The sequence below is a fragment of the Epargyreus clarus genome, unplaced genomic scaffold (genome assembly GCF_041222505.1).
Source record: "Epargyreus clarus isolate Ecla_fem2 unplaced genomic scaffold, WU_Ecla_fem_2.2 ptg000009l, whole genome shotgun sequence".
In the NCBI taxonomy this organism is placed as follows: Eukaryota; Metazoa; Arthropoda; class Insecta; order Lepidoptera; family Hesperiidae; genus Epargyreus; species Epargyreus clarus.
Genome location: NW_027332217.1, coordinates 14,748,218 through 14,774,260, shown reverse-complemented (window position 1 = coordinate 14,774,260; position 26,043 = coordinate 14,748,218). Strand labels below are relative to the sequence as shown.

Below are 26,043 nucleotides of genomic sequence, written 5' to 3'. Positions count from 1 at the left end.
GACCTTTATAAGATAATCCAATTTTGTCCTCGAAAATTGCAGAACACCTGTGACCGGCCATACAACTCCGAGATTTCATTAAATGAACTATTTGCAATTAAATCAACGTAACATGACGAACCCAGATTTTTGTATAAATAAGAAATCATAGTTAAAGTATAAAAATACAGCTAACGTTTTTATAATAAAGCTAAAAAATGGCCATTGTTAATATTGTAATACATAACTTTCAACATTATTAAACACTTAGGTACATCCTATTTAGTATCCTCTAACAACATACTAACTTTCTTTATGGAAGTAACAAAAGCACGCATATTTTTTCCCAACCATCTATTTTCAATAACGAACCGGTGTACAACAGAACTCTTATTAAGTTTCGCTTACAACGAAAGCGGTGAAGTAATTAATAGAGCAAACAAAGAACTTCATTAGCGTAACGTTGCAACGGAAAATTGAGGGAAAATTGTCGAGCCCTTCATAGTTTTATAACTATGTGCACAGCGGCTGTTTACACGCTCGTCGAATAGACGAGCCGACGCAAATATACGTTCGTGCTCCCATTACATTAATACAATGTGCAATATAATAAAAATGGCTCAAAATAAAATTTCATGAGCAAAATGAATTGTTTAATTTATTTGGGGGTTTTATTTCACCTAAGGTTGAGGTTAAACCTCATGGAAAACTGTGAACGTCGCTGTTACAACATAAGAAGAGTCACTGACGCATCACCAACTGTTTTTACATCTTTTCAAAATGTCCTATGTCGCAGTGCTCTTGAAATATCTCAGAAAAAGATGTCTTTTAAAAGATACCTTCTATATTTACAGTGTGTTAGGTGTCACAAAACACACAAACTTTCAGACTCAGAACTGAAATCTGAATTCATCATTAAAATATCTGTCTGTCCGGGGATTGAAACCGGCACCCTCTGCGTATCAGACCGGACCGGTATGTTAACCGTTACGTCACGTGCTTCACCAGAAGGAAATTCTTTTCACATCGTATGTAGGTAATTTCACACATAATACACATATAACAACATTTTCCCCAACCGTAACAAAGTTGCCAGTTCAAATGAATTCTTACGTCCGAAATGCGGACAAACTAAACGTCATTTGCAAGGATATAAGCAGGAAAACTGGCAAAACTTGCCAAATATCCCCGCGTAAGCGCAGTCAAGCGAATTATGGCCAGTATCTCGGTAATTTTGGCAATTTCTGCCAACTGGAAGTGACACCGAAAGAATGAATGAGGTGAGCCTCATTTGTAACGATTTATGATGCGCTGTATGGGTAAAAGTGCATACTTGAATGTTTTTCGCGCTATGTACTTTTTCCTACTATTCACGTATTGTAATCGTTTTATTCACGTTGCTATTAAGTTTAGTATTCCGTTCTGAGTTTTGTTAATAAGTAAAAAGTAGGGTACAATCTACCTAATGATCACTGCCACTTATGTACCTACATCTGTACTTAATCCATTTGGAACCGGGGTACATTGTTGTTGTACATTGTCATCGGGGTAGGTACTAACATGGTGCATCGTCATATGTGTCAGGCAGTCTGCGTTACATCATCTTTTGACGAATTTTACTTATGACTTAATCATAAAGTGTAACGAATTCATACATGGATCGAATAACAAAAAGTGATACAGTCAGTCTATTAAACTTATTCGTCGTTAATCCTTATTATTCCCCTCAATTAGTTATTGTCCCTCTGCTGTACCCTTACCAGGAGTTTTTACGTTTTGACAAATATGACTGTTTTGGTATTTGTTTACGTATTTGCCCATACAAATTCCAATCAGCGCCCTAGCATACGTAAACAAATACCAAAACAGTCATATTTGTCGAAACGGAAAAACTCCTGGTAAGGGTACTGGTCACGAGTCACCTCTTACAGTGAGAGAAGTTGGACGGTACATAATCCACCGCGCTGGCCAAATTGGTGGACTAACATATACAAATGCTTAATATCACATTTAGCTCACGTTATATTTTCCCCCTACTATCATTTTAATATCATCACAGATATTAACAAATTAAAATATAAAAGATAATATAAATAACAGGGATAACATATTACGAATAACAGACATTCCAAACTCGTGCGTCCAAATTGACTAAGTAAATGTCGACATAACGTTTAACGGAATCGCGTGACCAAATTGCTTATGTAAGATCCTCGTTTGTTTATGTATCCTGTTTTTATACGAGTTATATAGGAACATACACGCGAACAGTTTTCATAATCTTGAAGTTTGTGCGCGGGTAATGAACTGATCAGTTACATGAGTCTATTATGCAAATAAGTGATGTAAAGAAAAAATCTATTACCTTTGCTAAGCGTCAGCTAACCTTATGTTGTACTTTTTATTTTACTTTTTATTTTGTCCTCGTATATTCACTGAAAATGATACGTAGGTATGATATACCATGGTGTTTGCTTACATACACAGATGTATGTACATGTTTACTTCATTTATTGATTTTGTAGAGCTCTAACTATGCGTATAATGTAATTCAAGATAATACATACCTTTTATTAATAAAGCATTTACTGCACTCCTAACTTAGAATTTCCTATGTTATGTGGCGGACACAAAAAATATGTTACATAAACATAGATATCATAATTTCCGTGTCTGAAAACTTTGATGTCATATTAATTTACCAACAGGTATATAGGTACATATGAGTGACAATACTGACAATACACATAGCGATTCTTTCTAACCTGAGGTAAAAGCACATATTATCGGTCTACAGAATTTTTGAGCATGGGTTATACATACGTTATTTTTATTCCTTTTATACCTAGAAATAAGAAAAAGAACAGAAAATAGTTCTGAATTTACTTTTATGTGTACAAATTGGAAAATTCAAATCAATGAAAATATAGGGTCTTCTAACAAGGACTTCCGAACTTTGAAAGTTGATAACGGTCATCTTACTGAAGCAACATCTGTCAAATTAGTTTTAATTTATTCAGTTTGTTTTGCCAAATTACCATGGACGTTTATAGCATTCAACAACATGAACAAATAATAAAATTATTGTATCAAAAAGCTATTCTGTTCGGGCAACGCGTGCTACAATCGTCCGCTACCGCGTGGTCGCCATAATCGTCCTTCCGAGAAGACTATTCGCAATCTGGTGGATAAATTATAGTCTACTGGGTCATTAAATGATTGACTAACATTCGTATATCAACGAAACGGAAGATCTGCCGAAAACATCGCCGCTGTCCGTGAGAGTGTGCACTAGAATCTGAGACAGTCGATTTCCCGTCGCCCATAAGAACTCTGCCTTTTGCAGACCATAACCATAAAAGCCGTGCGGACATTTGAACGATGTTATATTCTACACATAATGGCAGCAATAAGTCCTTCAAACGAATAAAAAAGATCGATAATATATCACACACAATTTGTTTTATATAATTTTAAAGATAGGAAACGCTCAATAACACATGAAAAATGGACACAGTTGATTTATTAAAAGATACACAAACATCAATTAATGATACATTCTTATAACAGAAATTTTAAAATAGAATGCAAGTACTTATTAATCAACACTAAACAGTCGTTGGTAGATCCGGATAATATGTTTTCTTTGATTTTATTATCTTTGTGTGGATTCACAATACAAAAATAACAATCTATGCGATAATTACTGAGTATCCTCCAAAATCTTGGCACTGCAAACTTCATTGCTCTTTTTTCACCTCGGTACCAACCTACAATAAAACGTACCATATTATAACCTAATTAAAGTTATTATAAAATAGCTATTAAATTAAAAAAATGAATATAAACTCACCGTCCAGAATATTTCTGCAAGTGTTACCTGACACAATATGTGAGGCCCATTTTTTATCTTGATTTTTAACAGGTATACAGTATACAGATGGAAGTAAGTTGGTATGCCTCGGAAATCTTTAAATTTGTACATAAATCGTCCTTTTTCTCTCATTTTGTCATAAATTCGCCGCAAATATAATAAAATATGTCGGCGTCTCGTTTACAACATCTCGAAGTCATTTTGTACAGACTGATACAACGAAAAAAAAAATGAATTACGTTATTCCACTGAAATAAGCAATCACTTACTTTCGTACACAAGGAGCGATGCAAGAAACACTACACTCCGCCCCCTTGCCACTCTTTTGACAACGTTAGTGTGCCAAGACCGACTTTATTGGACTCGAAAATAAAAAAATGTTAAATTGCTCTAATTTCTATAAAAGCAAATATTATCGATTTGTAATTTCATTTTTTTATATATATTTGCTTATATAATCAGAATATATTAAGTAAAACTCATGCACAAAAAAAAATTTAAAAATTGTTGACCTATGTTATGTCATTTATAAAATAAAAAAAGAGACATGGGTAAAACTCCTTATACTAATAATTACCTACGCCTTTGAACATAATATCAAACGTGGTCGAAACTCAAGCCTTATAAAGATTTATCAGCCAAATAAATACATCTGTAAGAGCTCTTACAACTCCGAGGAAAGAGACGTCTACAAAAACCTGACAAATTCTATAGATGACGATTCTATTTGAGATGTGCCCAAAGAATCTCAGATACAATGAATGGAGGATAAGTAGTTGTGTTGACATTTCGTTACAACTTTTAGAGGGCTTTTAACGCTTATAGATGCTTTAGAATGCCTACTTAGCATTTTGGGTGTTATTATGTCTATAAATGATTAGAGCTGTCAGACCCATGAAATATTAAAATATTATTTAAAGATTACTTTTCAGGACTCGAACCTGGAACTCTCGTCACGGCATTTTAATATCTACTATTTCTTTTAATTTAAGATGTACCTACCTACTGTACGAATAGGTACATCTTAAATTAAATATAATCGCAATAATTAAAATCAAGAAAAAGCCTCATATTTTTTATTTTTATTTCAGATATTGATTCCGGGACAGTTTCCGCGGCATTCTGTTACTTTTTTATTTTCACTGGGAGCCAAGATAAGGTTCTTCACAAAAGGTGTTCTCTGAAAGTTCAGACTTCAGAGTAACGCAGCGAGCTGCAGGGAAAGTTTCCCTTGGTATTTAGTTACGCGGTAAGACCGTAATGATGCAATCCGAAGACGAACAAAAGACTAAGTACTTATTTGTTTTAAAAAAACCCACGTTGTATATGGATTTATAATACATTTTGCTGAACATAAATTTCACTCGTTTTATTTCGTTTTCATAATTATTTCTACAAAATGCTGCTAGAAAGCTTTTTTGTTTAAAATTTAATGATATCTACACTGAACGGCTTTCATAATATGCTAACTTGAAATATTTCCTAAATTGTATTCATAATAATATCTCAAAGTGTAACATTGAAATCATACAGTAGTTTAATAGCAATTTGAGCAACAGCCCGCACTATTTTCCAGTTAAACCTCGCGCCTGTCAAAAGTAAATAGCAAAACGACGCGTTCTAATTCCATTAACATTCCATTCCTGCAGGCGTTCCACTTTTCTTGTAAATCATTTACTTGTATTTACGGCCTCGTAGCACAGATGTATGAGAAAAAGATTCATTAATATGAGCAATAAAGATTCGCATTATTTCCTCCGCCACGTTTTAGGCAGAATAATAAATTCGTAATAAAGAGACGTTTGCCTAACAGAACAAAACACCCTAGTCGTATTTCATCATAATGGTGACATAGGCGGTACAGAATCGTGAATATAATAGCATAGAGATGTGTAGATGAGATCAATACACGTCATGTCTGGTTTCCGTATAGACAGGCTACTCGCTCTCGTCTTACAAGGGGATGAAAATAAGAAGTGTGATCTGTAAGCTTCGAAACGTACAAAGTGATATCGTTTATAGAAACGAATAAACGTGTTATATTTTTAAGTATTGAGATCATTCTTTTTAAGTATTGGGACCTACGATGTTCGATAGTCCTGTCAAAGGGTAAAAATACTATGATAAGTTTTTGTAAGTGACACAAGAATATAATAAAAATTTCTACGACATGGCAGATCGTCACCAACACATTACTGTCCCACTTTAGGGCACATTTCATGACTATTAGTTTCTAATATAATACTCAAATCGAAAAACCACTGGCGTGCCTAGAATTCGCACTTTACAATTTCAGTATCATAGACCGAATTTTACTAGACTCCGCTCCTTATGACATAATAATTAATTAAATTATTCCAACGATCACAAAGAACTCACAAGCGAGAGAAGAGAATTATTAAATTTCTGCAGCATTATATTCTACAATCAACTCAAAGTTTAATTTAAACATTCGTCATAAACAAGTGAGGTATAAATCTCGGTGTTATTCGGAACAGCCACCAGGGGGCGATCTCGGCTGTAATTAAGTTACGCGACAACCCTCCGACCATAACTTGAACACAGATATAAAGACAGGCTCATAAAAAGTTTAAAAGCAATCGCGAATAAGTTATCACAATCACATTGTTTCTATTTTACAACCATTGGGTGTAGCAGCAGTCTAAGGGGAGATCTAGATATTTATGTGCATAAGATTAGTCATAAGATTGCTGATAAAAAGGTCGTCTAGTTTAAAATTTAACTAAACGGTAACAGCAAACAAAAGTATTGAAGAATTTTTATTTACTCAGATAGAAGTTACTTTGCGGAAATCCTTGTTATAAATTTATGACGAAAACTACTTCGTTATAATACGCTTACAAATTGTATTATGGTACCTATATATTTTCTCGTACTACATAGTTAAAACTTCTTCGCATTTTTCAATATAAACTTTTTGTAAGCCAGTTTGAAATGAAAAGATTAACAATCAGCGATAAACCACTAATTAAGCTTACTTTCCACTTGCGCCATAAAAACTTATGGTTTAGTTCGAAAAAGAGGCACCAGGGGGCGCTTGTGTTTATAATGAAGTTGGATATGCGACAACCCTTGTGCGAACAGTGGGAGCGTGGCTTGGGCGCAAGGAAATTACAAAGGCACCGAATGTAGGGCTGGCTCTTTAAATAAAATTTTAATGTTAAATAAAATATTTTGTAGCCATTTTTATGACGGCTTTAAGACACATGTTACATAACACTACAGAATCAGTTTTAAAGATTTTTCGCGAGTGACAGTAATAGCATGTTTTCAATCGTAACTATATTTTCCAAAATACATTCTTACCCCTGAAGACTTAGTTAGCACGCCTCATGTTTATTAGTTGCCTAAGCAAACCTTAAAATCAAAACAACACTATTTTGATTTTAAGGTTATTAAAACTGCTGTTATAAGTCACGAATAGATGGTGGTGCTACCAAAGTAGAACCACAAATGTTTGTTTAACTTCAGAAAAAAACAAGGGACTTATACACAAGCAAAATGGTAATCGCTATATTAGATCCCTTAAAGTTATAAAAGAAAAGGTTGATACATCATTATAAATTACACAAGCTGCCAATCTGCCAATACAATTTGTGAAATTAGGATGTTTGGTAAAATTAAATCTGTCACGCAATGACGCCACAAATTAGTCGTTACTAGTAGGGTTGCCAACTTGTGAATTGCAATTTTGGAAAATAATAGGTTTAGATCATTATCAGGTTTTCTGTTTTCATTTAGTAATTAAGAAATTATGTTATTTAATAGAGAAGTAATATGACTACGAACTCAACTTATATTTGAAGGACTGATTTTGAAAACGTGCTAACTACATTTTTGGACATTTTGTTTTAGAACTTTGAACAGACAAAATTAAGTGTCCTTCCTGAGGTTAGCCAAATATGCGTTACTATCCCCTAAGCACTAAATTGGAACGCCTCGTAGAATTTCAACAACAACACTCTTCAAGTCAGAATACAGCGGCGCTTAACCCTGCTTTTATTAAGAAAAGGTGTGGCAGTGATGTATACGGAGGCTAACTACAAAGGATACATTCTATGATAAAACTTCACTTAAGGGTAGTTTGCTTACTATTAAATTATAAATTCAAAACGTCCACAACAATTATTAAAATAAATTTAATAATTACCACAATATTGTTGACAAGTCACGCAGAACCCCTAAATATAGTTCTTAGTGCTGAGTCATCACAGCAAACGTCAATAACAAAAACACTCACAAGATACGCCAATTTGGCGATATTTTGTGAAATTAGTTGTAATCTCGCTCCCCGGGTATTAAGTATGAGTGAATTTGTCACGCAATGCAGCCCTGGGCGGTTAATAGGGTTGTCGATTGCTAAAAAAAATATAATGTCCCGATGCTGGGCGTGCGTCTATTCTCAGGGTGAAACACACCTTTGAGAGCTTACCTGAATACCTGAGAGAATAGCTCTCAAACACACCTTTGAGAGTTTTTCAGGTATTCTCCGGCGTTTAGATGCTCTCACGATATTTCTCTTTACCACTAATAATAATTACAAATAGTAGTTAATTTTATCCTAATATCAGGATATTATATATAATTTTTTTTTAATCTATTAAGTACTTACATACTCTATAGTTCCTAAAATATAAACATGATATAAGACCCTTTGTAAAATAATTCTTTAACATCGAAATAAAATTTCAATAAATAGTTTGTTTGTTTTATATATAGGCCTAGAAGAACCTAAAAAAAATCAGTTAAAATATTTTTTCATGGTCATGTTAACTACAAGTTGACAACCCTAACCCCACCCTTAGTTTGTCAGTGTCCGGCTTAGAGGGTGATTGCATTACACACACCGTCTTCTGCAGTCGGAAGTGTTGTCACAGTACTGTACAAAACCTTGAAGTTACACAGATGTCCAATTTATTACATTGTTGTTCATAATTTTCACGAATACTCGCTAACATTTACTATTCACTAAATAGGTATTTCAAAAAATATTTTTGTACGTGCAAAGTCTATTGTGTTTATTTTAAGAAAAAAATAATCTATCTTCTAAAAATAATGTATAAACGATGCAATTTATAATTCATATTTTTATTTAAAAATATTTTAATATGTTCGTTGTGTTCAATACTGGCATAAAATTTAAAATTAAGAACAATAATAAATAAAAGTAGTTTTTTGTCTAAAAATATTTTTTAAACGACGCAATTTAATTTTCGGTTATACCTAAAATTATTAAAATGCTTTAAAGTTGATTTATATTTAATACTAGCACAACATTTATAATAATACTGGTCATAACTCAAATATATATTTTTAAAAAGAATAGAAGAAAAAAAAAACAATGCAGTCCGCACGCCCTGTTTTGCGACGAAAATTAACATTTGTAATTACGCAGTTCGTTATTACAGTTTTCAAAGAATATCGTAATAGTGTTTTTAGGGATAATAAACAATCGCGATCATTTTGGTAAGTTAATTTTTGTTAATGTAAATTCAGTAATTCGCTTATATACCCTAATATTTCTTTATCTTACACCACTTACAAATTTCTTCTCCACACCAAGCTACGTGTAGAGATGTGATGATATGTCGAAACAAGATAACATGGAACCCAAAGTATCGATGTTTGTATATATAGAAAGTTATTTTTTTAACTTATTTGACTAAAAATGAAATATCAATAAAATCGCGTAAAGTTTTTGATACAATCGATATTATTCAGTTTTGTTGGAATTTCGATATTTTGAGTTCGAAATTTACACCCCTAGTTACGTGTCTGGAAACAAAGAGCAATAACTTCTATCGTAAAGTCCTACAGTATCTGGCCGGAAGTGCTAGGTTTAGTGGAAAATTCTAAAAAGTAAAAGCGCGCGTTTACCAGCTTAGGTCACGCGATTTAATTTAAAAGCACTTCATACCACAACGAGGTAGCACGCTACATCTAAAATGTAATTAGACGTAGGTTTAGTTAGTGGTTACTTAAAACAAGTTACGTTAAGCAATTGTTGAACAACAATCTTTAATGAACCAGGCTTTATGACGCTATATTTTTGAGAACAAACATAAATTATTATATAGTACCTAGAATCCTTGTGTAGAGTACCGCCAAATCTACTTCTTCCGTATACAGAAGGGTTTCATGCTGAAAGCTATCTATTTCTATTCTTTGCCTTTATAATATGTAAGTATATGCAAGACCAAAAGTCGCCAATGTATCGGCGGCTTTGAAGGCGAGTTCTTTTTGCACCTGTTTTGAAGAGCCTTTTGTCCTATGACAATACCCTACCGTGTCATAAAATGCCCCATTTATGTCAATGACACTTCATTTCAATATGTAGTTTAAAATTACTGAATTACCCAAGTGACATTTTTTTTAATATTGAAGTAACAAATGAACACCCCATACGGTAGACTGCATGCGTAAGTGGTAATTGCTGCCCATGGAAATCTCGAATCAACCCCAGACACGATTAGAATAAATTTAAACACTATATTGTTCCATAAGTTGTAAGGAAATCAACCATATTTTAGCTTAAAATAATGTTTTATTTATTACATTCTTCCCATATTCTTGGAATTTGGCAGTTAAATTATAAGCCAGTCAACTTTATTCATTTGTATAGACAACAAGACCCTTAAAAGGGATCCACGGTTTCACGCAGCGCTTAACTTCCGTAGCAATTCCACGAATTACTGCTTCGTTCAATACTTGAATGGGGTGAAAACAATGTTCACCTGTTTTAGCGAATATTCGCAAATATTAATAATTTCCATTCAATTTATAGCTCAGAGGTATAATTAAAATGTGACCTAGTCGTAATTAGTAAGTCATAAAATATTAAACATTCCATAAAAAAATATTAATCTTCAATCGGGGTTATGTCGGAACAAAAATTGGTTTAAAATAAACCAGTTAAAAAACTTCTATTGTATCAATTAAATATTTCGTTCAATACCTGATGTTTAATGCTTATCCATAAACACCAAAAAGGTTAATTTCAAAAATCTAAAGTTCCTACCGAAAAAACTTTATACTTGCTTAACAAACAACCTCATAACTCATTACTAGTTAAATTAAAAGGTACGAAGTCCTTCCGCATATTATAATCAATAGTTCGCTGACCTACGGCAACACGTACATATATAAAAAAACATTATGGCATGCTTTACGGCGCTCCCTAAGTGTGCCCACACACGCATACATTAGTATTGCGTGGCGAAACGGGAGCGGCTTACCAACGACGGGAGTAACCATAGAATACTAATTACGCGGGACGTCCTGACAGAAAATCGAAAAAATAATACATAGGTAAGTAATGGACAAAAGAACTGATAAAATATGAAAATGTAGTCATTATTATAATAAGAACTAAAATAAAATGCAAATATTTCTGGTGCAATTTTGCGTGTGAAATATAGAGCATATTATTAGTAAATATGCACTGGCAAGTGGAGGTAATCAGATCACGTGTACGCAAATTAAATCAGCCGTCGGTGGCCCTATACACGAGTGCTCAAGAATAGCATTAAAGAGAAACATCGAAATTGTGAGGCAAGCAATATCAGCCCCCACACTAATCACTACATGATGACCACGACCTGCCAAGAACGATGCGACGAAGAACAAGTTCAATTCTTTAATATGTAAAGATGTAAAAGATATAAATATTCTTTAAAATGTATAAGATGTTATAGCACAAATTTAATCTTAATCTCACATAGTCCAAGAAAATCATTTTGATAATCATAGAAACAAAACCGATAAAAAGTTAGCAGTAAACAAATATGTTTTAAAAATCTATGAAACAATGTAATCCTTAAGTTAATTTAAGTTATCCAATAGAATACTAACATACAGTCACCCTACACAAAACGGACGAACTGCACAGCGAAATATTGATTCATGCCGAAATTGAGGGGTTCTTGGTTGACGACTCCGCCCGCGCCTGGCTGCAGCGTCGCGACGTTACCCTCATCCCCTTTCTGCCTTTAATTTCAAAATTACGACAATTGTTACACTCTCAGAAAGATAGCTCTGAGTCTCTTTGTTTTTTAGATTTTTATACACGAAATTTCATTGAATTTTTAATTGAATATCTATTTCACAACTTAACCCTTATTACTCACTCACTCGAAAATCAATTCTACACCTGTGCACCCTGTGCTAAAAAACCCATTCCCCCTTATTACTAGTTTAAAAAAATATCTGTCGTACTGTCAATTGCACATGACAATCGATTTCGGCACACCTTGCATACAAAAGACAGAAGATATGAAATGTGTTAAATAAAAGGATAATTTAAATCAGATATCTAGGATTTATAAAAACAAAACAAGAAGTGCTACATTACGCTTATCAGAATACACCTGTACACCTGTCACTTATAAATAATAAATATTGTAACCACAAAGTAATAAGCCGCGGAAACCTGACAAAATTGTAATCAACTCGCGAAATCGAGATCGGTTGTCGAGAAACTGGGTTTTTTCATATCCGAATTCGGTGCGCAACATATTCGCAGAATATGCTTATATTTTTCAGCTAGCTACGGATCTTCGGCTCTATATAAGTAAATATGTACATTGTTCTAGTTTTATATAATCTTATGTTAGAATTGACCAATTTTCAGATTTCAACATTTTCAACTCACAGATACTGTGGTTCAAATTTTTACCATTTCACAATTTGACTATTGACAAATTGTTGCCACATCCATAATTACCGTATACCATAAGTACATTTTTTAATTATTGTACCAGGTGGAAAAAATTTATACGACTTCAAAATAACTGGAAGGTTGTATCCAATTCCTTAAAAATGTTAATCCGTCCATAGATCATCACTATGGCAGTTGAGATCGAGACCAAACGCGCCTATATCACAATAAAAAATGATTACATGACATGTGACAATGTATATCAGTTGACTCGCAGTAGGTGTTCAACGAGGTAAGTACCAAAAAGGTTAAAAAGGGTTCAGCAGCTATGGATTTTATAAATACAATTTAATTAAAATCCTAATGTTACAAATCAATAATCACATATTCTGTATTACACAGAACAAAATATTTTTTTTATTCAAAAGAGATTCCACCAATATTTTTGTGAAGTGCAAGCACAGCTTTCCCGTAAAAAAAACGAAATCATTGAATGTTTCCAGCAATTAAACGGAATATGTAGTCCTGTAAAAGCCATAGCAATTAGAAACAAAAAGGAAAATAAATGTTAAGTATTTTCGACTGGTGGTATTACTAAAAAAATAAAAAGGAATACATTCAAAATTTATATTGACGTTTTGGACATTACTCTCAAAAACATTCATAACTCGGATTTCGGTACAAAAGAGTTCATTGTATTTACATTACATTGTATTAACATTATTGGTGGCCGCTTAACCCACTGACAGATCGCCAACCCAATTCACGTGAAGACTAACGGTATTTATGCATCTATTTTCACTAAATTACCCTTCGAATTAGCCAGCTGAAATTCAAACAGTTCTTCCTTCTGCAAACACATAAAACGTCTGAAAAGTATCGAAATCATTGAACGTTTCTAGCTATTAAACGTAATATAACTTTTTCCACTTAATATCCCGTTAAAGCCTTAGCAAGTCGTAATCAAATCCCGGAACCGAAATACGTTCAAACTCCCATTTTAAATATCCGCCGGATCCCGACTAGCGTCGGCAAGTAATTCGTTTCCGCAAGGCTCCTGTTTATCCTATTTTTGCATCTGGGACGTCATTTGCATGTCTGTTTCAGATAATCTGAGACTTGACTGCTAGGAAATGCTGTTTGAAATTAGATTTGCCTATTTTTACCGGTTTAATAGCACAAGATATTTATAATGAAAAAAGCTTAAATAAGCTTTTTTCACAACACCGCAACAGTCGACATAATAGTGAGTGTCGACATAATAATGGATGAAATAGTTAAAATAATCAAGTTCTTAATCGTTGTCATCTCTTTTGAGTTTCTTATTATTTAAATAATAATACAAAAGCTGTAGCAAACTCCATAAGATACTCGTATCTCCTTAGTTCTAAGCCTAATACCTAACACCTAATATTGAAGGTGGTAGAACCCTTTGTGGTTCGACTCCGGCGGCACCACCGCCACACCTATTTCTGGCTCATAACAGTAGTGTTAGGCGCTGCTGTGTTCCGTTTTGAAGAGTGTGGTAAGGGAGACATACTTTTCCGAGGCGTTCCAGCTTAGTCCTCAAGGGTAGCGGCGCATCGGTGTCAGACCTCAGGTAGGAATATCTAATGCTATCTGGGGTTGATTACAGGTGTCCATGGGTTGTCCCTGTAGTTCCGGGACTAGAATAGGGCTACGGTATCCCCTGCCTGTCGTAGGAGGCGACTAAAAGGGGGCTTCCGGGGTTGCGGACGGCAAGAGTGGGAGCTCGAACCGTCCAGCAAGCGACCCCGGGAAGGACGGCGGTATGTGTGGTCGCATACCGTCGTAAACACTACGTGGTGTGGGAGGAGCGAAAGCTGCTCCCCCAGGGTAGAGCCCGTTGGGCATCGCGCTTGGAGGGCTCCGGTTGTGTTCCGTTGGAGATCCCGGAGTTCTCCAACAAGCGTTGAGGACGGCCACCGGGGGGGGTTTTAGTGCTGTAAAAATCCCACATAACCCGGCGTCGCTCCCACGTCGTCGGGTACCTTTTGAAGGTTTCCCCCTCGAGAAGAAAAAAGAAAAAAAAAAAAAAGGTGTCCATGGGTGGCAGTAGCCACTTAACATCAGGTGATCTGCATGCTCGTCTGCTACTCCTATATTATAAAAAAAAGAATATGCTCCACATCAAAAACCGTAATTCACTAAATTTTATGTACTTAATACTGTTTTTCACATACACAGCGTTGATTTTACTGTAGATACTCGAAAATTCCAGTATCAAACCTTTTGTTAGTAAATTCAGTAAATTAGTTGAGATGTTTTCTCTCTGTTTTCGGGATTTATGTGCGCTATCTAAATGAAATCCACGCAAACAGCCAGCTAGGTGAACAACCTGATAATTTGCAGAGTACTAATGTATGGCGTACGCCGAATGTGGATATTGTGGCATTCTCATGTGCGCAAACAATAAGGATAATTAACTTCCAAAGGCAGGAGGGGCAGTGCGAGTTTGTACTCTTATTTTTTGAGCTAGGTACGCTACTGCTGATTTATTACTCTGATTTTTGAAACGAGACACACAGACCACGTATGTCCTAAAGATCTCTGACGTATACAAATTGCGCTATCACTATAGATTAATTGGGAATGCTTTGTGTATTATATGATGTTGATGTTATGGAACTAAATTAGGCGGTAGAACCCTTTGTGGTTTGACTCCGGCGGCACCACCGCCACACCTATTTCTACCTAATAACAGCAGTGTTAGGCGCTGCTGTGTTCCGGTTTGAAGGGTGTGGTAAGGGACACAGACTTTTCTAAGGCGTTCCAGCTTAGTCCTCAGGGGTAGCGGCGCATCTGTGGCCGACCTCAGGTAGGAATATCTAATCCTATCTGGGGTTGATTGCAGATGCCCATTGGCGGCAGTAGCCACTTACCAGGTGGACTGCATGCTTGTCTGCTACTCCTATATTATAAAAAAGTAAAAAAAAAGTAGGTACATCAAGTATACTCCACTACTACTTTAGATTTTTTTTATAAACTGCGAATGGCAATGTCCGCCTAACTTACTTAGATAATGAAAGCGAAACAAGAACTTTAATAACATGTAGTGATCAGTTTCCACATCAATTCTTTGTTGTTATAAATGAAAATAATATTCAGTATCAAAAGCTTACAATAGCTCATCCAATAACGTCATGTAGCGATGTTACTATCTGAAACAATCTGACAGGTTTTACGAAGCCAAACTAGATTAGGCGATATAATGCTATTAAACAGCCCAAACAAATCCAAGTTAATGCTACCTAACCTTTGGTAGTCGACCTCGGTTGTAGCCCTCAGTATCAAGATAAACTCCAATATTAAACAATTTAAGGGTCATAAACAATTCAAAGGTCAGGGCCTGTCGTAAACAATTGTTCGTAGAATTAATCTGAATAGGTTTTACGGGTCATAAAATTGTAAGATCCTAATTATGCATTAACAAAACTGAATTCACGGTTTTTAGAGGCTGGATAAAAACAATATAAATGTAGATGGCACCATTCTACGTAGTTCAACTCTACACTACATGCACCATATCTATTTGTATCGTATAGTAGTGCCTAGTGTTAAGCGCCGCTGTCTTCTTGTTTAAAAGATTTAATCCCAAGACACTTACACCACATGTGCTTCAGCATTAATAATGCATCTGTGGCCGCTGTCATTTCAAATCTCATAAACATTGAGTTGAGCACTTACACTCCACTCCAATAATGTACTCCACTCTTGTGTTTAATTTTTTTAGGATAATATCTATAATGCACTTCTTCATACAACAAAAAATGTTTAACAAAAAATACAACCGACTTCTATGTCACTACAAAGTAAAAAATAATTCAAATAAATGTTGGTTTAGTACATATTTCTGAAGTCGGCGCTCAATATATTTCGTTGGATAACAATGTAAACAGCGTGTCTAATATGAGCGCCGACTTCAGAAATATGTACTAAACCAACATTTATTTGAATAATTTTTACTTTGTAGTGACATAGAAGTCGGTTGTATTTTTTGTTAAAAAATTTTTTTCACCCTTTTTAGAGATGACATAATAACATTTATATTAATACAATATAAAATTGTATAAACGTGATCATGAATTAAGGTAAGGTCTGAATTTACATTGATTGGAACCGCCCGCTCGCAGGGCGCTGCCGCGCCCTGCTCGCTTAGTTTTATGTTGTCTTATATGTTCCAACCTAACCTAACTAAATAGTCAATGAAAAACTGGCTTTGTAATTTCATTAGAACCTACACCAAATATCTTCAAACACAACTCAATTATTCCCATCGGTTGAGGAGTTACATATTTAGACTCCGAGCCACATTATCAGACACTTAAATAGTCAATGATGAAATGGCTTTGTAATTTCATTAGAACGTACACCAAATATCTTCAAACACAACTCAATTATTCCTATCGGTTGAGGAGTTACATATTTTGACTCCAAGCCACATTATCAGACCCTTAAATAGTCAATGATAAACTGGTTTTTCAATTTCATTAGAACCTACACCAAATATCTTCAAACAAAACTCAATTATACCAATCGATTTAGGAGTTACATATTTTGTCTCCAGAACCCACTCTGATCCTCATCATATTTAAATGGGACCAACTTGTAGCAATTGTCCACACACGAAATGAAAGGCATTAAAATAGGTTCATAAACGGCGAAGTTATGGCTGTTATATTTACATAGGTGGAGGAGTTCCCCTCTTTTTCTCCAGAACCAATCGATGGATCCTAACCATATTTAAATGGGACCAACTTGCAGCTTGTCTCTACACAATAAAAAAAGAATTATTAAAATCGGTCCAGTAACGGCGGAGTAATTGCTGTACATACATAAAAAAAAAAAAGATACCGGCCGCATTGATAACCTCCTCCTTTTTGAAGTCGGTTAAAAACGTATAAAAAATACGAAGTTGATCTAGATTGCCGATATCCATGTAAGTCACATTCTCGTATGCGATATAATTACATCATATGCGCGCAACATCGTAGTATTACGCTTCAGTATTTTTTACAAGAAAATAAGCTTCGGTACGCCAAAACAAATATTTATTTATATATTGCCATATGCCTCGTCTCATGTTCGTCATATTTAAATAAGTCTTTTCATGTTCATTATGCACATTTAAATCTACAGCGTCATACCATTAATAGGGTATTCAAAAATTGCAGTCATTACTTACCACCAAGACCCCTCATTCACTAAAGTACAGTGTATAGGGGAATGCACTCAGCCTAACCATCAATACAAGTTCATGAATTGAATTGGAAGAACATTTAGGTCGAATTCCTACAGGAACATTCCATTCGCAGAAGTTACGGGCACACGTATTGGCTCTCGTGAAACAATGGATCGCAAAACTGATTCAGGATAGAGTCACCCGAAACGAAAAGGCCTAGCTTTTAATTGGGGGCTTGCACAAAAACCCAATGGACTTCGGACTACACACGAGTTTTGTTCGAAAATTTTAACTAACTTTTCTCATCCGTTCACGTAACGAATTTGTTGTCTGACTGTCCGATGGTTTTGTATGAGAATATAGAATTTCATGTTTCTAAATTATTACAATTCACGGAATTCGTTTTGAAGCAAAACCCTTACTGCCAAAAATATTATCCATCTCTCCTCTTATATTTTTCCTTCTCTCCTTTCCTTTCCTTTCCTTCTTTCCTTCTCTCCTTCTGATATTTTTCATATTAGAAACAGTATTTAATTGATTTAAACAATTGAATTTTATTAAATCTTTGATTTATTTTTGATGCCATAGAATAGAGATCACCGATCAGCCTCATAAATTGCCTTACATAAGTCAATTGTGATATAATAAATAATGTTAATCAGATCAGTATTTGTATTGCCTCGGAAAGTTCGTTTTAAGTGAGAAACTTAAATATGTAAATAGTGACTAACACTATATCAAACGATATGACTTACTGCTGAATTAAAAAATATATAACGAAAAAATAGTAAGACTCAATACATTTCGAGACCTCGTTAAAATCTGACTACATTTTTATGCAACTTTTGTCACGAAAATTTCTCCCATATCGCGTTTAAATATAACTTTTAAAACTTTTGCATGGCACATGAATAGCTAGCTCTACGGACAAAAGTTTGAAACATAATGCCCTCATAATAGCTTATTAAGTGAAAAAACGAAAAAAGAAGGGAAATATGAATACACCATACTATCAATAGTTTCTCTGTCACTATTTTCCTTATATTGTAGGAAAATATCACATGTCAGCCAATTCTTGCTCCAGTTTTCGTTATTATTTCACTCAACAATAATGTGGGGGTTCTTATATCATCAGTGTTACTTCGAATATAAGTAGCTACGTATCTATCGCTACATATCTATCTGTTTTGGTATTTAATATCATACTCATTATTATTGTTATTATCATTATTTTACATTTAAGTGATTATGATCTTTAATGATTTCGGGAAAAGCTTTTTTTTAATTTTTATAATAAATTATAACGTCGTTATAAATGGGCTTAGTTGACTCGTAGCAATGGATTGTTGATGATTGATATAAATTTTTAAAATATTTAAAGCTTCTATAATGATTGTGGTTTAATTTCTACCGCTAGGCGAAAACTACGTTTTGTAAATACGCTATACATTTGCATGAGTCTTTTCTTCCGTAGAATAGATAGGTACACCCTAAAAACATATGTATAAAATTGCACTAACACCTTCATAGTGCCATTCAACTGCACGCACTTCACTCAGCTTATCCTTGCTTCAGATTTTTTCAGTAGTAAATCGGCACTCCGTTGTGGTTTTTATCTTCACGGAGAAGGAAGGGTGTGTCGAGATTCGTACATAGTCATAATCGTACATCTTCATACTCATCGTCTGAACAATGCATTCATCATTAGCCTACTATACATTTTTTACAAGTTTATAGTATCAAACATAGATTAGTAAAGATTACTCACTCCTAACAAGAAAATGTACCCAGTTTTGAGAATTGAAATAGTTGCGTAAAAAAATGTTGCCACGTCTCCGTGCTAAAATGTCCCTAAAATATTTGAAATAATTATTTATTTATTACGAAAATTACGTAAGTAATTATTACGTAAATTAGTTATTTATTCGTAAATTTTCTCTAAAAATGTTTTTATTTGTCAAGAATTCAAAAAAAGAACTTACTAAAATAAGCCGTTTGTGGCTTCATTCAATTTCAAGGCGGCGAAGTATCTTTACTAATCTATGGTATCAAACAAACATGCTGATGGTTAATGGTCACAACTGAAGGCAGAAATTATATGAAAGTCAGCTTTAAAATTGATGATTTCTTATGCATATTTTAAAACTTAGTCATTGGTCAGTCGAATAAAATATATGTTTAATTACTACTTTCATTTAAGTAATAGAACTGGCAATGCTATGTGGAAAATTTACGACATACATTCATGAATTCTATCTTATGTAAAACGTTTTAGTACAGACAGCAAAGTTTACAACCTGCATTGCACGTGAACTCTGTAAAATAGCGAACATAATATTCCAAAATTGGTGCTGAATTTCTGAAGATCGACAATAGGCCAGTAATGGGCTGGTGACAATGGGATAATAGATTGGGTTATATATTACGTATTTAAAAAAAAAACTAGGGTGATCGCCAACCAGATGGTGTGACCAGATTAAGACCTACACAAGATTTTTGTCATAGAGTGCCTCTTACAAGTGAAAGACGGAGCACATTGGCAAAATTTGCAGCACACCTGCATAATAGACTATCAAAGCAGGCAAGACCTTCAGCAATCAAGAAGCGATTCAGAAGAAGAATTGAACAAAGCATCTATCAAATAATCCTTCTTTATTAGTAGCTATACTGCAATAACCGGAACTCAGCAGTTTTGATCTAAATTCCCAAAGTACTTAGAAATAAAGGCACGTTCCCTCGAAGACGAAGCACAAATAATAAAGAAGGAGCGTTATATTAAAACTTGTGCAATATTGCATTAGACAAGAACCATTGGGAAATGTATATTGATTTTCTTTTACACTTTTCTCTTGGATAAGCGCGGTCTTCACTCAGCGTTCTCATCTTAAGAAAAGTTTCCTCCATTTAATCAGATGCGATCTGAAAAAACACGGCCACAATAGATTTCAGGTTTTCAATATTTCTTTGTTAAAGATTTTTTTTGCAAGTTTGTGACAAAATTTATTCAGGTCGGGCAAGAATTGGCTCAAATAAATAGACAGACTTAATGACAAATAAACTGTATAAATGTGTTTAAGTAGAGGCACATATTTCAAAGAACTCCGAAGAATCCTCTATAATGATTTTAGAAAAAATTAAAACATATGCCAGAGCTATTTATTCACTAATTTTCATGGTTATATCATTATACCAAAGTGTAATGTAGAGAAGTCAACAGAAAGTTTTTTAGAAAGAGTTATTCAAAAAAGTGAGTAAACTTGCTTTTGCCGTAACAAATTGAATTATGTCTGGAAAAGTAACAGGTGTTTTAAAACTCTGGTAATTACACTTTCAATTCGAGACATTTTTCCATTCGTTTGTTTCGTGGAAATCTCGTCCCAATTTAACTTATAAATTAGTATTTACTTTGTGAAAGTAAAGTTATAAATTTAATCACTTATTTTATAAAACTTCTTTTTTTCAACTGTGACTGACTAGTGATATCTGTAATGAACAAATTTATAAGTTGATTTCTTAGCCAATTTGTTCAATTCAATAGCCAATTTCAATTTGTTCTTCCTGTCTTTGGCGTAATTTACACGTCGTACTTGTTCTTTATACGACAAATTATACACAATAGCAGGAATTTTCGTAGAACTTTTTTGAATAGTGTTATATATGCTAATTGTGAAGTTGAATATACGAATTACTTAGAGCATGCTTAGTCAAACTTAAAATAGATGATAAAACAGATAACTTCAATAGTAACTTCGCGTGCGCTTAAATCCGCCCCCCGATCTAAAATACAATCTTTACATTGTAGATGAAATTTAGACCCTATATTGATTTTCAAGGCAAAAATACCTAGGACATCCAGTTAATTTATTTGCCATTTAGATAATATGAGGCTGCAGTGTGGGTAAGTAACAAACCGAAGACAAACGATCTAATCTGACTGACACGCGCGCCAGCAGGAATCAATCAATCTGCTTCGGGTTTAATCTTTACTCTTATCTCTCACTTTCTTCTGGTGTTGAACTCTTGTTTCACTACCGACGAGAAATCAGAAGAAAGAAGCAAAAGAAACGCAATGCAACGACTTATTAGAAAGCAGTTTTTCATTTAGTTTGAAACATTTTAAACACAAGGAAGCTGGTTTGAAGGTGGTAGAACCCTTTGTTGAAGGTGGTAGAACCCTTTGTGGTTCGACTCCGGCGGCACCACCGCCACACCTATTTCTACCTAATAACAGCAGTGTTAGGAGCTGCTATGTTCCGGTTTGAAGGGTGTGGTAAGGGAGACTGACTTTTCCGAAGCATTCCAGCTTAGTCCTCAGGGGTAGCGGCGCATCTGTGGCTGACGTCAGGTAGGAATATCTTATCTTATCTGGAGTTGATTACAGATGTCCATGGGCGGCAGTAGCCACTTACCATCAGGTGGACTGCATGCTCGTCTGCTACTCTTACATTATAAAAAAAAATAGCTAAAATTGGCTACATTCATTCGTTGCCGTATTAATGCTGGACAAGAGGTTCCTCTCACAAGGAAACAGTGTAGGCCACAGCCTGACCCAATCAAACATTTAAAGGGAAGAAGTAGAAGAATTCTAGTAAAGTTATACAAATTATAAGAATTTAGCATGATTGTATTCTTATTTATTTGAAAATTTTATATAGCTTAAGATAATAATCAGTGACAATCATTTTTTTAGATAGATGAAAACCCTCGTGTAAATGTTTAAGTCCATCAAATTCAAGCTACGTCGATTTTGTCTCATAATATGGCATGCTTTTCTGAATCAACACGCTTCTGTCGTAGCATAAAGCAGCTTCACAAATACTAATGATACGAATATATTACCTATTTGAGATATTACTCATTCTTTCGTCTACAGTAGTGTATGTTACAATCCCAAATAGGCTCGTCTACATTTTATGCGGTGTGGTTATTCGGCTGAGTAACAAGTAAAAGACAAATGGTGTAATCTAACAGACGCGAGCTCGAGCCGGAATCAATCAATCTGCTTCGGTGATTTTTTGCTCCTATCTTTCTTTGAGGCAGTCTTATCAAACTTCTCAATCGTTACAATATTCATCTGTATATGCCTTCATACTGATTTCAGTGATTTATTCTGAGAAAAAAATAATATTATGCAAATAAACCGAATATCTTGATTTTTAAAAGTAGAATATGGATTGACAGGGATTTTTTATACGTTTCTCTGGGTTATTTTCCGAAGTTTCTAAGAAAAAATAAAACACAATTTTTGTTTACGTCCATAATACTTAATAAGATACTCCATTAATGATGAAAAAAACTTGTAAATAAGGCTTTAGGCCTTCATAGATTTTACCTACCATTAATGAACTTAGGAAAACTCTTAACGATGTAGGTTTGCTCGTGAAGGTTTTCTTCACGTTTAAAACCAATTACTTTCTTAAAATTAGGTACCTATAGGTAGTCATAATTACTTTCTTATAATTAATTTCTAATGCGCACGTCTATTAAAGATTAAGTGTATCCGAGATGGAAATCCCAGATTCATCTAAATATATATACACATATAAATGAATGTTTGTGTGTATGTCCTTTAAAGAATCGTAAACTATGCATTTAATCATGTGATGATCTTCAGCAAAGTTGTTATGCATAAGCCCACGAAGGTTTCTGAGTTTCTATGACCAATTTTCGACAGATGGCGCCACTGTCAATGAAGGTACAAATTTTCAGTTATATGTATGTCAGGTTTTTTTTAATCGCGGGTACTACTAGTAATTATAAAATAGTTTGGATCAAGAAACTATTAAGTAAAATAAATGCAATCATAAATCAGAACACAACATGACTGTATGTGAATTAAGAGGGTTGCTCATATATAATTTCATTAACACGTCTCTCGCCAAACCCATACAAGTTTACGACACCTAAGATTATAGTATCTACTTACTCACACGATGTTTCCACATACATAAGGTGTGAAGTATAGCTTGCAATTCCATGTTATTACAAAAGGGAATGTAAAATGGGTTAATTAAAAATGTTAAGTCTGCAACAGCAGAAATAAATGTTTGTGTTTTTTTCTTTCTAAAATGTTAAGTAAATAATAGGTAGAAACGTTTTCGTGGATTTTTTCAGGAAAACATGTTAATGATTGCTCGAAAACAATATAAAATGGAAAATCATTCAGATTCGGCTACCTATATTCATTTTCATATATTTACCACGGGCTCTATTTAGAATCCTCTACATCCCAGGAGCGCCATATTTTATTACTAAACTTTACAAACTCAGGAGAGGAAGGTTTCCTTTTTTTTACCGCATTCGATCCTATTTGCGTTGCTTTTAGTACATAAGACAAAGTAAATAATATTTTAAAATGTTTCTATCTGATAATTATTTGTTTTCTTTCTGTACATAAAAAAATATCTAAACGATCAATCTTCAAAAAAGACATCATTGTTCATAATGCACTTTAAACGCTAAAGGTACCAAAACAGCTTATTATAAAATAATTTATGTTACAAAATAACTTTAATACGCCATCGAGACATGGAACGCTTCCTATAAAAGCGGGAACGATACGGCTGGCCGTAAAATGTACACGAAACAGCTTTTCATCAAGCGATGCCAACCTTTTCATTTCGGTTTACATAAAAGACGCATGGATGGTATACTTAACGCGACCGCCCAGAGTCGTTATCGTAATTTTTCAAAACGACTTAGATTTTTACCTATTTGAGAGTAATAAATGAACAATTTTAGGGTTCCGAGCTTATAGTAAAATTCGGAACCATACTAAAACCAAAACTTATAAAATTCGTCCTTAAGTATCCATTTGATTATAATTTATTTATAATCGAATTATTTTTTAACATATATTATTCATTTTCATGAGCGTTTCTTTATATAAATAGTATCTTGGTTCTCAGTTTAATTACATGGGTGCTTAATTTCTTTATTGTTATGAAACAACGCAGTATCCACATCTAATTTAGGAACATACATATAAGGTAACAATAAAGTATCTAAACACTATACCTAGGTCTTATAGTTACATCATGTTATCAACATTGTTTGAAATGTACGTTAATTGACTAATTCTAGAATGCTTTGATGTCTTTATATATGATATTTCACGTAGAAAATGATATCTAAGAATGACAAAGACCATTCAAAAACAGACGTAACTTCTTCAACCAAAAAAGAAAAGTGTACAAATACTTAGCATAATCACAATCTTTTATTCCGATTTGGAAGCCTAATTTCCTGCCTATTTGGGAACAGGAATGGTTGAAGGAACAATTAGGTGTTTGAAACATTTTAGGGTCCCACTTCAATATTGAAAATTTATAAACCTTCATAGAGATGACGTCTACAAAACGTTTAAAATATTCTTAACAAGTGTTGCAGCTCCGCCCAAGTGCACACCTTTGTATTGTTTTTAAATTTTTCCTATCAGTGGAAAAATCAACATATTTTTAGAGTGAAATATAACCAATTATAAATCAAAATTACAGTCAAAATTAGTACAGAAAGACTGACAAAGAGGCGAGCATATTAAAAGTAATTAGACAAAAAGCATAATTATGAGCTTCAAAACAACTTAAGTAGCTGGCACGGAACCCGCACGCGAATCAAACTCAAACTTGACAGTTTTTGTATTTCTTTGTCAGTATTTTTCCTTTGTTTGATTAATGAAAGCACACCTGCGCCGGGCGCTACAAACTGTACTTTCAAATCAACGCCACCGTTTCAATCTTCGTTACATTTTTTGTCAGTTTAATCTCCTATTCGAACTTTGAGTCCCTTATAAATGCCGCGTTTTAGCTGAAAATTCTTTTGGTATGCTAAAGCCGCCTTATATGAACTTTTTAGGAATATTAAACAGCTCGTTAAAGAATGATGACGAAGCGAATTTATAGATTGCGAGCGGCCTTATGTAAGCTCGGAACATTAATATGGAACACTAGCATTATCATACTTTATGTAATAATGGTATGTATGTGCGTTATCATTTCACCAGTCCCGATGACTCCACTTTCGTTGCATCCTTTTTTATATCCCTCTGCTACGAGAATCTCTACTACCTACAGAGCATCAATTACGCTGTTCAAAATCAAGCTTTTATTACGGTTTACTCAAAAAAACTACTAAATACTAAATATTTTTAGATAAATATAAAGAAAGGAATATAATTTCCAATGCAAAACAAAATGTTTTATTTGTACTTTGCAGGTTTTTTCAGGATTAACTATGCCATCTGTTAAACCTTAGACTATCTACGTAGACCGCCAAGATACTTAAGGAAAAGCTTCATATAAATATGATATT

At 34.1% G+C, this 26,043-nt stretch overlaps 1 protein-coding gene and 1 long non-coding RNA gene across 2 annotated transcripts in view; both read right to left on the bottom strand.

Moving 5' to 3' along the window:
* Positions 1 to 26,043, bottom strand: part of gogo (thrombospondin-1 like protein golden goal) — a 238,814-nt gene that overhangs the window by 205,173 nt on the left and 7,598 nt on the right. The gene's annotated exons all lie outside the window — the stretch shown is intronic.
* On the bottom strand, positions 3,488 to 4,356 carry LOC140745065 (uncharacterized). The gene is made up of 2 exons (XR_012102616.1): positions 3,833 to 4,356; positions 3,488 to 3,749 (listed from the first exon to the last, which is right to left on the bottom strand). It is a non-coding gene; the product is annotated as an uncharacterized LOC140745065 (long non-coding RNA).